Below are 12722 nucleotides of genomic sequence, written 5' to 3' on the forward strand. Positions count from 1 at the left end.
AACTATCCCGATGTCTCTTATGCTGACGCATGTCACGGCGTTGGGAATTATATCTCCCGACGTTTTCTTATCCGACGTCGAACATCGTCAAAAGAACGATCCCCGACGTGTCGTGTACATCCTATTCTCGACGTTATGTTGCGTCGGGAATTCCTTTTTATATGTAATTTTTTTAAACATGTAATTTTAATTATTTTTCCTAAAATATTTTACTCAAACAACTTCTCTATTTTTGTGAAATAATGACATTCGTTTTGAATGAAATTAAAGGAAATTCAATATAAATTAACAAATTACGAAATAGAAACACAAATTCAAAAAGAAAAGATTTAATATTCGTAATACAAAGAAGTTCAAAAAACATAATAGTGTTCATAATACAAAAAATCTAGTATTCATAATACAAAAAAGCGCAAACAAAGTCATACGTCTCTTAACGAGGCTCGTACGCGTCATTCTACATCGTGGGTCCTACAATGATACAAAAGTAGCTAAGTTTAGTACATATATCCATAGTATCACTGTATACTATCATTGCAAAAGCTTAAGAATAATGGAAACATATATACGTACCGCAAAGCTAAGGATCATGTGGTGATCCTCGTTGTGCCCGAGTCATGTCCTATATCAGCTTTCACATTTTTTCCATTTCTGAAGCTAACGCTTGGTAATTTCTATCTTGCAATTCAATCCGTTCCAAAGCTTGATCAAGTTTAGCTTGTATTAGAATCTCTCTTTTTGTGGCCGACTAAGAACATGACGTCGTGGAACTGCTCGCACTCATCGTCTTGTGGGCCTTCGGCTTAGGTCCCTAACCAAGGCCTTTTAAGTAGCCTGGTCGTCTACCCAAGACCTGATCGCATATCTCATCCCTAGAGAGTGCTGACTACCATCTAGGATAGGTTGGGACTGGAGTTTCAGCATTTGATTCTACAACAAATTTAAAAACTAAGTTAGGTAACGCAAAAATATATAATGAAAGAGGATAATTAATAAAGGCATAAGTGTTGGTTTGATAACTTACATGCGCATTTTCAATGGTCTGCGACACGAACGTCCCGGCTCGAACATGTGTTTCTCGAAACAACTCCATACGATCGACCGACTCTCCTTTTTTCTCAGCGAGCTCATGCTGTCATTGTATAAACGACTTCGACCTGCTGCTTTGATTGTAAGGCTGCTTTTGTCTAGCAGTCTTGTTCGTCTGTGATTGCTCCTGCATGAAAACTATTATATTGTTTATTTCTTATACATATTAAAAGTTGGAATCATAATTAAGCATGACAAATACCTAGAATGCACGGCTCATGTAGTGGTCGCGAAGCAAGTGCCAATCCTCATGACGTCCAACCAATACGTTTGGTGGGTTGGCACGAGCCTCCTTGGGGTCGCTGTACTTTTTAAAGTGTCTATGACAGTCAGTCCAAAACTCTTTAACGGTGGTGAGCATCTGATGCTCAACAAACCTATTCATTGCATGATCATTGAAATCAAGCACAAAAGATTATTACACATTACAAAAATAACACATTAGATTGGTTAACTTAGATATGTTTCAAATGAAATCATAAATGTGTAGTGGACTTAATTACCTAGCGGTCGCCCTTGACGACCTCAATGTATTCTCTACCAACGTCTGTCAGTTAAGGCAGCAGACGAAAAATGTCTTTCACATGCACACGCCTATCACCTGGCTGAAGCGAACGGCGTGTGGAGAAATAGGCTTCTCCGCTCCAAGGGCGATCATCATCAGAATGCGTCCATTGACTGCAACGTGGCGCTCCAACTCTAAGAGTCGAGACTGCACACTTCTCTTAAGAGTCAGAGTTGCAAGTGGTTGAGAAGACGACCCTGCTCAATAAATTAAAATAACATATCATGTTAGATAAAAAAAAACATGAAATAATCCTAAGTTAAAATGAAGAAAATTCTTAGACTCACCCGAATTGTCGCCCCCGAACGAAGACCTTCCCTCAAGGTTATCTAAATCGTCCTCAAACTTGAGGGAACATAGCGTCCGTCTCCAGAAAATTATTACGTTGGTATGACATAATACCTATGCACATAGAAAACAAACATTCAATAAGCAAATACGTGTTGGATTTTGTGTCCTAGAACTCGTATTTTGTTATTTGATTCAATAAATTTTATTATTGAATCTTATAATCTTAAAACCAATAATTTAAGATCCCGAGACTATTTTACTAAGTTTGTCAATACATTTGAACTTTATGTAGAGACATAAACATGGATTAAGTTCGAGTTAATAGTTCAAATAGTGTATAGTGTATGAATAAGGTTGGGCGCCTTATTATGGAAAAACACTATGAATGTGGACCGCTCTGTAGTTAGTACAAACGATGTAATCTTGAATCGTTCATGTAGAGACATGGGAGTGGGGGCGTCCTATATAAATAGTTTGCATAAGACTGGAACCGCGAAATAGTCACTTTTAGTTATAACACCGTAAACTATAAATTGACTATTTCAATTATGATGATCTAGGTAACTTGATCTTAATCCTGAGCTAACTATGAACTTCTGTTCATTCGGTAGTATCCTTAGATCTGCATAGGTGAGGGAAACTTCTCATCACTGGCCCAATAAGCCTTCCATTTCGGAGATAAGACTGAGTGGATAGCTAGGGATATAGGGTGCAAGATGGAATTCACTTCTACTCATTTCTGGGATAGTAGATAGGTTGTTCTCTTAAGGACTAAATCCAAGTTTTGAACAAGGGACCCCCCACCTTCTCATTGGCCCAAGAAGGATTCAGGTTTATAGGTTGGACCTTAAACCAATTGTTCAATAGTGGATCAGTAGGTCTTAAGGAGCAAGATGTAATCTCGGGGGTAAAACGGTTTTTTGGCCCAGCCAAGATTACGAACAACCTGTGAAGGATCAACTTACTCATCATGGTTATATCAGGTGGACAGAAATATATCTATAATGAGGGGAGTGCAACTAAGAATCTTTAGTGGAATGACTCATTAGTTAACGAATGTTAATTAAGTTTGGCCTAAAAGAGTTTAGCCAGTTAATCTCTAATTGTTGGAGCCCATGATCTTTAGGTCCATTAGGTTCCCCTACTAGCGCAAATGGATTTTGTTGGGGTTGATGCCCCAAATCTCGTGGTCTTGTAGTTTGTAATCGTATATATTATACAAACTTTTTATTTATCTAATAAAATAAAGTGTTTTATTTTATTTGACATTTAGTTGCATTAACCACAAAACCAATAAACTAACATCTAAGGTTATCTTCTGTAACCTAAACATGTATGTGGAGACATACAAGTGGATCATGTTTAAGTGATAACCTAAATGGTCTGTAGTAAATGGATAAAGCTGGATACCTTTTCCTGGTGACACTACGAATACGGCCTGCTTTGTAGTTGTTACAATTGTTCTAAAGTCCTACAAATGATTTGATCCTAATCATTTATGTCGAGACATTAGAGCGGAGGTATTCTATACAAAAAGTTTGTATAAGACCAGACCATGAAATGAATAGTCTTTCTTATTAACACCGTTACTAGTTGAGACTACATTTCACCAGGATGACTATATGTGACTTGACCTGAATCCTGAGTGAGTTGTGAACTCCTATCTATGAAGGCGATCCTTTGATTTGTATGGGTGAGAGTGGCCTATGTAGCCGACTCAATATGCCTACCATTTTGGGGATCCGTCTGATTTGGGAGTTGGGAACACAGCTACACAAGAAGGAATTCACTCCTTCTCTATAGATAGAGTAAGTAGAGAAATTGCTTTCTTAAGAACTGATTTCAGGGCTTGAATAATGTGGCGTCACACCCTCTCTTGGCCTGAGAGGAGTTCAGTTATAGTAGGACTATAATTATTGTTCATTAGAGGAATCAATGGTATTTAAGGAGTTAGATGTAATTACAGGGGCAAAACGATAATTTTTGGCCTAGCTGTACTTATGAGCAATTTGTGAAGGGTCATTGCACTGTTGATTGGTTATATCTAATGGACACAAAAATATATCTACAGTAAGAATAGTGCAACTATTAGTCTTTAGTGGAATGACTAATAGTTAATGAATATAGATTAATTTAATTAAAGAGTTTAATTAATTAATCTCATTTCATTGCAGCTTTAATCCATAGGTCCATAAGATCCCCTTGTTAGCTCAATAAGGATAAATGAGAACCAAATTTATTTTGGTTTAATTTGAATTGTTCAAATTGATTAAAGAGAATAAATTGTATATGATACAATTAATATAATGTATTTGATACATTATAATGTAAAGTTTTTATGAGAGAAGTTAATATTTGAATATGATTCAAATAATAATAATAATATGAATAAGATTCATAAATAAACTATAGGTTAAAATTAATATGGATTCGATTCATATTAGAACTATAGATTATATGAGAGATCTAAACCATTGGTTATATTATATATGATATAATATAAAGTTTATATTATATGAGATATAATTAATTAAATTTATATTGATTTTATTTAATTTACTTAATATTTTTTTAAATAAATAGAATGAATAACTCCCAGGGAGTTATTCTACGTGGAAAAGAGGGAGGAAGTTATTTTGATAACTTCCCTCTCCATATCATTGTTAATATTTGTTTTAAAAAGAAAAAAGAGAGATTTTTTTTAAAAAAAAAAAAACACTATCTTATCGATCTCTCTGTATTCCAAAGGAAACAGAATTCTCTCAAAATTTCTTCCCTCACCAAAATTACAGAAGCCCACAACTCTATGTGATTCTTTACTTGAAGAATAACAAAGAAGATTTTGTGGTGTATTGAAAGTTGGGAGGAAGAATTGGTTCTACAAAAGTTAGATTTTCACCTTTTCCTCCATGAGAAGCATGCTTATTTTGTTTATTGTTTTTCTTTGAATTTATTGGTTTTACAAATTGAATTTCACTTGCACAACATTCATACGCTTCCGCTTTGGGAATTCCGTTCCTTCAGATTTAACTAAAAACAAGTATGTTGAAGTAACTCGAATTGTTCGAATTAGGAAAAGAGAGAGAAACCGACAAATATATAAGATATAAGTCGGTAGTTATAAACTTTAAGCTTTGTGTTTAAATATGATTTAAATAAATATGAATATAGATTCATATTTAGAAGCTTGGAAAGTTTTGAAACAGTCAAAGTTGTAAAAGCCAACATGTTGATTTTTAACTTTGAACTTTGATCAGATTTATATTCAAATATGATTTGAATTTTAGAAAAATGAATGCGGATTCATACCCGGGAGGTTAGAATTAGTCAATACGAGTAAAAATAGAAAAAAGTCAAAAAGTTGACTTTTGACTAAGAAAAGTCAAAGTTTGACTTTGACTTAATTGTTCAAATGACCAAAATGCCCATTTGACTAATTACTTAATTAACTAAAAGTTAGTGGGCAATATGGCAGCTTATTGTGAATTAGAAGCCACTAATTTCATTAAAGAGTTAATGGATTAATTGGGTGTTGAAATTATATGAAATAATTTGCATGTAATTTGCATGTAAATTTCATATATAAACTTCTCATTACAGAATGAGAAGAGGATGATGTTTTTCTAAAAAAATTACCTAGACGATACACTACCTCCTTCCTTCTCTTAAAGTTTTACTTCACAAATCGAGTCCCACAACTCCGTTCTTGGGCCTGAGATTAGTAGGTCAACTTAGTGGTTGTTCTTGTTTGTGATTTTCAGGCAAAGAAGAAGCTTTGGATCGAAGAAGAAGTTCAAAACTATAAAAGGTAAGTTCGTCGTTTACCTTTTATGCTCTTCGTTTTGGTCCATTGCATAGCATATGCATGTTAATTTCTAAATTGTTTAGATGCATATAGAGTAAAACATGATCCTTATTATTCCGCTGCAACATGCCTTTTGATGTTTTCCCTTCAATACGAACACGTAGCTAGAATTGAATATATAAAATACATAAATATGTGAGTACGTGGTTTGTTTCTATAATTCGTCATCGTCACTTGCATGTGACAAGTGTTTATCCACATCGTCGATGAAGTTGTCAGTGACATGACGCACAACCAATCTTTAACAATTGTGAGATCAACGTCAGTCCTGCACAGGGTGTCATTCTGGATGTGATCATCCACTCCATCGCTTACAATGATTTCTAGTACATTTATGTAGTCGTTCTCAACATCCTCCACTTCTGGCACGTCTCATATAAGCTTATTTTGGATGAATTGCACAACTTTCCAATCGTTGCCATTTTTTGGGTCATCTACGTAAAAAGCTTGATGTGCTTAAGTCGTAAAAATTTCAGGTTACTCCGCATACCAAAAACGGGACGTGTTGAGAGATTTGTACCTTAGTTCAACATGTGTTCTTTGACTTTTGTGTAGGTCGGTGTCATACCACCAACACTTAAATAGCCATACATTTCTACCCAGAGGATATTGTACGTGCAACACTTCGTCTAGAACACCGTAGAAATTATTGTCACCACTTCCACTTGCATCGCTTTCACTAATGACCATTACTCCACTATTTTGAGTAGTACGTCGGGAATCAAGTTCAGACGTGTGAAATCTCATACCACCCATAATGCATCCATTGTAACAACGAACGTCAAATGATGGTCCCATCGTAAGTGAGAAGAAATTGTCAAATAGATTTGCAGACTCACGCAGTTCTAACACCTGAAATGAATGTGACAACAATTATAGACATCTCACGTGCTTAAATACGTTAGTGCTTATATGTCACACTAAAACTTGCTATATACCTATGCTAGAAACCATTCAGGGAATGCCCGTTCATGTCTTTTATACAAATCTATAACATTTTGAGCATGTCGACGTATTAGCCTTAAATGTTTCCTAACGGGGATAAGGATGAGTTTAATTTCTATAAGAACAATGTATAACAAATATTTAAGAATTACAAAGATGAGGAATGCTTACTTGTGATACTCCGATATTTCGTCTACATTGTTCAGTATGTACCAATGGAAGAGTCGTTTCTCTTCCTATGATATAGCACGAACACTTGATGCACGTAAGGGTTGTACTTTCTGCTTGAAAATTTCAAAGTCACCAATTACCTCATCCTCTACAATGGTATCATCATTTCTCTCATCTCTTGTGAATTAAGTTTCTATACCACTTAGGTAACGCGAACAAAAGGTGCTTGATTCATTCATGACATAAACTTTTGCAATAGACCCCTCAAGACGTGTTTTGTTTGTAACATATTGTTTTAACGTTTGTAGACTTCTTTCAATTGGATATATCTAATTATAAGAAACCGGACTAGTAAGCTTCGTTTCATGTGGTAAGTGAACGGCTAGATGTACCATAACACTAGAGAAGACAGCTAGAAATATTCTTTTCAACTTATAAAGTATGATTGTGATAGTTGCTTCCAATCTGTCCAAATCACTTACTCTTATTGTTCTGGCACACAAGTTACGAAAAAAATTACATAATTCGATAATAGTAGTGTGTACGTTTTTCGATAAGAATGCTCGAATACCAATGGGTAGCAGTTGATGTAACAATCGTGCGTTTTGAGTCCTAATATTTTCCTCTTTCTTTCATGCACACATCTCGATATATTGGAAACAAATCCATTGGAAAAACTTAATTGATTTCAGGAACTTGCAAAACTCAACTCGTTCATGGCTAGTCAACGTGTAGCTCTCGTGTGGCTTCGCCAATCGATTACCAACTTCTACAAGGTGTAAATCCTTTCTTATCTTCAGATCTTGTTGGTCCAACCAAGCATTTGTGGTATCCTTGGTTTTTCCTTCGATGTTCAACAACGTACCAACCAAATTGTCACAAACATTCTTCTCAATGTACATTACGTCAAGTTTGTGACGTAATAGTAGTCTCGACTAGTAAAGAAGTTCGAAAAAAATACTTCTCTTCGTCCAATTAAGAGCTCTCTTTTTTTCTTTTTATCCTGCATTGAAGAATGTTTACTCATAACTGGAAATTCCCACTGATCTAGTTGTTCTAATATTTCATGTCCATTCATCACCACTAAAGGAGCCCTACGCTCTACCTTTCTATCGTGTAGCCTACTTCTAAGCCACACGTGGTTCTTTGGAAGGTAACGCTTATGTTCCATGAAAGATATTCTACCTCGTATCCCAAAGGACAATCAATTAGCCATGCATATAGAACATGCTTGATACCCTTTTGTACTCCACCCTAATAGGTCACCATACGTCGGGAAGTCATTAATCATCCACAACAAGGCTGCATATAGCTGAAAGAACTGATCTATAAGAGATTCATACGTACGCACCCTAAAAGTCTATAACTCTTTCAATTCCTTAATCAATGGTTGGAGATACACATCAATTTCCCTACCAAGAGATCTAGGACCAAGTATGAGTAGTGACATGAAGAAATTTGTCTTTTTCATGCATTTCCATGGTGGCAAATTGTAAGGAAATAACACAACAGGCCACATACTGTACGAGGTACTCATTTGACCAAAAAGCCCAAACATACATTTCGTGGATCAAAAGCAAAATCAGGATATTTGAAATCAAAGTGCTTCCACTCCTCTACATCGGCTGGATGTCTCAACACATCATCTATTTCAACACATTTATCCCTATGTCATCTCATGTCAGCAGATCCTTCCTGCGATACAAACAAGCGTTGTAATCTCGATACCAAAGAAAAGTGGCGCAATACCTTATGCAGAATTCTTTTTGTACCTAGCCTCGCCACATGTAGGACAATGTTGCAAATCAGCAAGCTCTTTCTAATATAATACACAATTATACTTGCACGCGTGAATAGTCTCGTATCCTAGGCCGAAATCACGAAGTTTTCGTTTTGCTTCATAAAATGAACTAGGGATAGTAGTACTACACATTAAAAATGATGCTCTTAAGAGTTTTAACAACATGTCGAACGACTTGTTACTCCAACCATTTAGAACCTTCACATGCATCTACTTAACCAAAAAAATCAACGACGAAAATTTAGAACAATCGGGGTACAACTCATTACGTGCTTCATTCAATAAGTCTTAAAATATGTTTGTTCTATCTTCATCTATATCTACCCCAATATTCATCGGCATTTCATCTTCCAAACAACGTTCCTCTGTTTCCTCTTCATGTACAATCAAGACTTGTAAATCATTTAGCATACCAAATATATCATCTTCTTCATTAAATTGCCTACTACTAGTTCCTTCATCAAAAGGATTACTACTAGTTCCTTCCTCAAAGTTTTCTGTACCTCTAAAACTTAATGACTCTCCATGATACATTCATTCTATGTAGTAGGGGGATATTCCAATAGTCAGTAGATGTCGTTCCACACCCTCTAATTAGCTCTAATTTAAATTCAAATATCTCTTGCATGGACACCTTAATCGTTTGTAGGCATCAACGTGAAACTTGACAAATTCTAAAAATTGGGTCACTCCTTGTCTATACTCAAGGGAGAACTTATTTCTAAGTTTCATCCAACCATTGTCTATCGTTTAAGTCCCTAAAACATAAATAGGTTTGATTAGAAACATATCTCTCTCCCTCTTTCACATCCATAACTTACTCCCCTGAATTTTCATTATTTTTCAATAATATACAATTTCTCAAAATTTTCACTAAAACTAACTTCAAACTACAGAGGCTACCATAACTGCAGGATAGCCAACACAACCTAAATATTAATAACAAAATACTGTATCTTCACATCCTACCAATCCCTTCCAACAATGCTACCTTACAAGCTATCCTACTACCACTCCTTGAAATAATCCCATACAGAAACAAATTCAAAACAAAAAAGGCTACCATAACTGTAGGATGACCATCCCAAATAGAAACAAATTCAAAATAAAAAGGGCCTACCATAACTACAAGATAGTCATCCCAAATCAACAACAAAGTTATTCAACACAAATAGGCTACCATAACTGCAGGATAGCAAAAACAAATCTTAACACATATTACATTTTCAATTCAAACCCCCCACCCCCTTCAAAATTTCTATTCAACCCTCCCCCACTTCAAATTTCCAATTCATCCCTCCACACCTTAAAATTTCAATTAACCCCCCCGGAACACTTCAAAATTTAAATTCAACCCTAAATCATCCCTTCAAAATTTTAATTCAATTATAACCCTCCCCCCCTTCAAATTTCAATTCGAACATAAACCTCCCCCCTTCAAATTTCAATTCAACTATAACCCCCCCCCCCCTTTCAAATTTCAATTCAACAACATTAAGTGAAACTTTTAATTCAACACACATTCAATACAAATATACATTTAACAAAAAAAAAATTATTCCAAAACAAAATCCTAAAACAATTTTTTTAAAAAAAAAAAACCTTAAACTATCAACCCTAAACCTAAAAATTAACAATTTTAAACTTACCTTAATGTATGGCAGCAGACGACGGCGAGGCCAACAGAGCAGGGCACAGCGGCAAAATGATTTGTCTTTCGTTTCTCTCTCTTTCTTTCTTACTCTTTCGGTTTTGGTTCTGTGATTCACAGAACTGAAATAAATTTATAGGGGATCTTCCGACGCATCACAAAAATGTCGGGATATTCCACTCACGGCGTCGAGAATGCTTCACCTTTCCCAACGCACCATAATCGCGTTGGGAATGGTCCTTATCTCTTTTTCTTTTTCTTCTCCTTCACATGTACCCAGCTTCCCAACAAAACCCTCACTGCCGACCACCTTTGTAGTCTCCATTCAACGCTGCCCGCTACCGCATCTCTTTCCAAACAGTCGCCATCAACCCCTCTAATTCGATGGCCATCCACGTGCAGTCGATTACATGTTCAAGTCGTTCATCGACTTAAAGCTGTCGTGTTTCATCGTCTGTCGAACTCCAAGGGTAGTCGCTCATCATCGACAATGTCTATGGTCACGTAGTCAACGTCGTTGACCCGAGTCGACTCATCCTCTTCCTCCTAGCTGTGCACTGAGTTGTCTACTCCTTACCAAGCCGAATCTAAACCGTTTCGAGTCTCCTTGCGTCTTCAAGCCGCTTTTGCATCATTGTGAGTTTTGTAGTAAGGATGAAATTATGGGTTTTGTGACTGTTTTCATGGCTATTCCTAAGTGTTAACTTGGATGAAATTGTTGGATTAATGCTTGATTCTTAAAGGTACCATTTGGGGTTAGAAATCGAATCTTTGAATTTCTAACAAGTGGTTAGAATTTGATTCTCCACTATTTGGGTAAGCTTGTGGACGTCGCTTTGAAGTATTTTAGATGAAGGGATTTGTTTAGGAAAATATTTGATTTCTATTTGAATCCTTATGTTTATGTTTAAGTTGGTTCATTGGACTACAATTTGATCAAAGATCTTAGCTAAGCATAAGGTAAGAGTTTTTCTACTACTAGACTCATATAGAAATTGAAATATGTTGACTAATAAGGAAGTTGGTACATATTGACTGAGTTAGTTCAATTGTTATGTGTAGTTAGAACGTAGAGATGGTTTACATTATTGATTGAGTTTAGATGATTTAACTATCATGTGTAGTTTAGATATTGATGGACTATATTATTGACTGAGTTTAGTTCATGTGTAGTTTATATTGAAATTGTTTGAAATAGGGTCCGAAGACATTTTTCTTTATTTTTGGATGTTTACTAATTTTAAACAGGTTTTATGAATTTTTATGTTTTGATGAATTGTCTCAATAGTAAAGTAATGACCTCAGTAAGGTTTGAAAAGTTGTGTTGTTACATAGAGTATATCATATAGATTTAAAATCCCACCATAGGTTAACATGTTCATGCATTGAAATTATATTATAATGGTTATAATGTATAATATGCATGTTAATTAATTAAGATGATTAATTAATTTTGATTAAATATGATTTTATAAAATTAATTAATTAATTAATTAATTAATTATTGATTTATTTAAATATGATTTAATTAAAAGTTAAATAAAATAAAATCCATATTAATTGATTTCTTTATATAATGATTATATAATGCTTGAATGTATGTTATAGGTTTGTCTATAGTTTTATAGATGTTATAAAATCAAGTAGACTTTTAAAATCTATAACAAAGATAAATTGCATACTCACATAGGTTAAACTCGAAGAAACTCGACTGATAAGGAGAGGAGAGGGTCAAAGATGAATAAAGAAAGCGAAACGACTGTGAAGGAGTGCAACGAAAGAAATCCATATAAAAATAATGCACTCCTGAATTTATTATAATTCAGTCTTTTCGCTTTATGAAATGAGTCTTTATTCATTGACACCTTATCAGTCGACTTTCTTCGTCCCGTGGGAGTCGAGTTATTTTATAACCTCCTTTTGATTGAGCAAACAATTTGCGAAAAAAGAATCTGGACCTTTTATATTTAACCAATTATATAATATATTTTATACTATATATATATTTTATACTTTATATATATATTTAACCAATTATATAGTTATTATATAATATATTTTATACTATACTATTTATTTTTCTAATATTTGGAATTGATCTTTATAACTAAATAAAGATAATTATATATTTTTGTCTATATAATTATATATAATATATAGTTTCTCTATTATCAATATCTAATTATTATTATATACTTTCAAATATATTATTTTTATATGAATTATGTGAGATATATTCAATTTTGACAATACAAGAAAGAGACTCCTCCCTCTAAATTTTTTTCTTTATTTGCATTTTTCATTTTTAGGACTTATATTGTATTTTAATGTCTCCCCTAATTCG

This window comes from Cucumis melo, chromosome 12, assembly GCF_025177605.1.
Source record: "Cucumis melo cultivar AY chromosome 12, USDA_Cmelo_AY_1.0, whole genome shotgun sequence".
NCBI classification, from domain to species: domain Eukaryota; kingdom Viridiplantae; phylum Streptophyta; class Magnoliopsida; order Cucurbitales; family Cucurbitaceae; genus Cucumis; species Cucumis melo.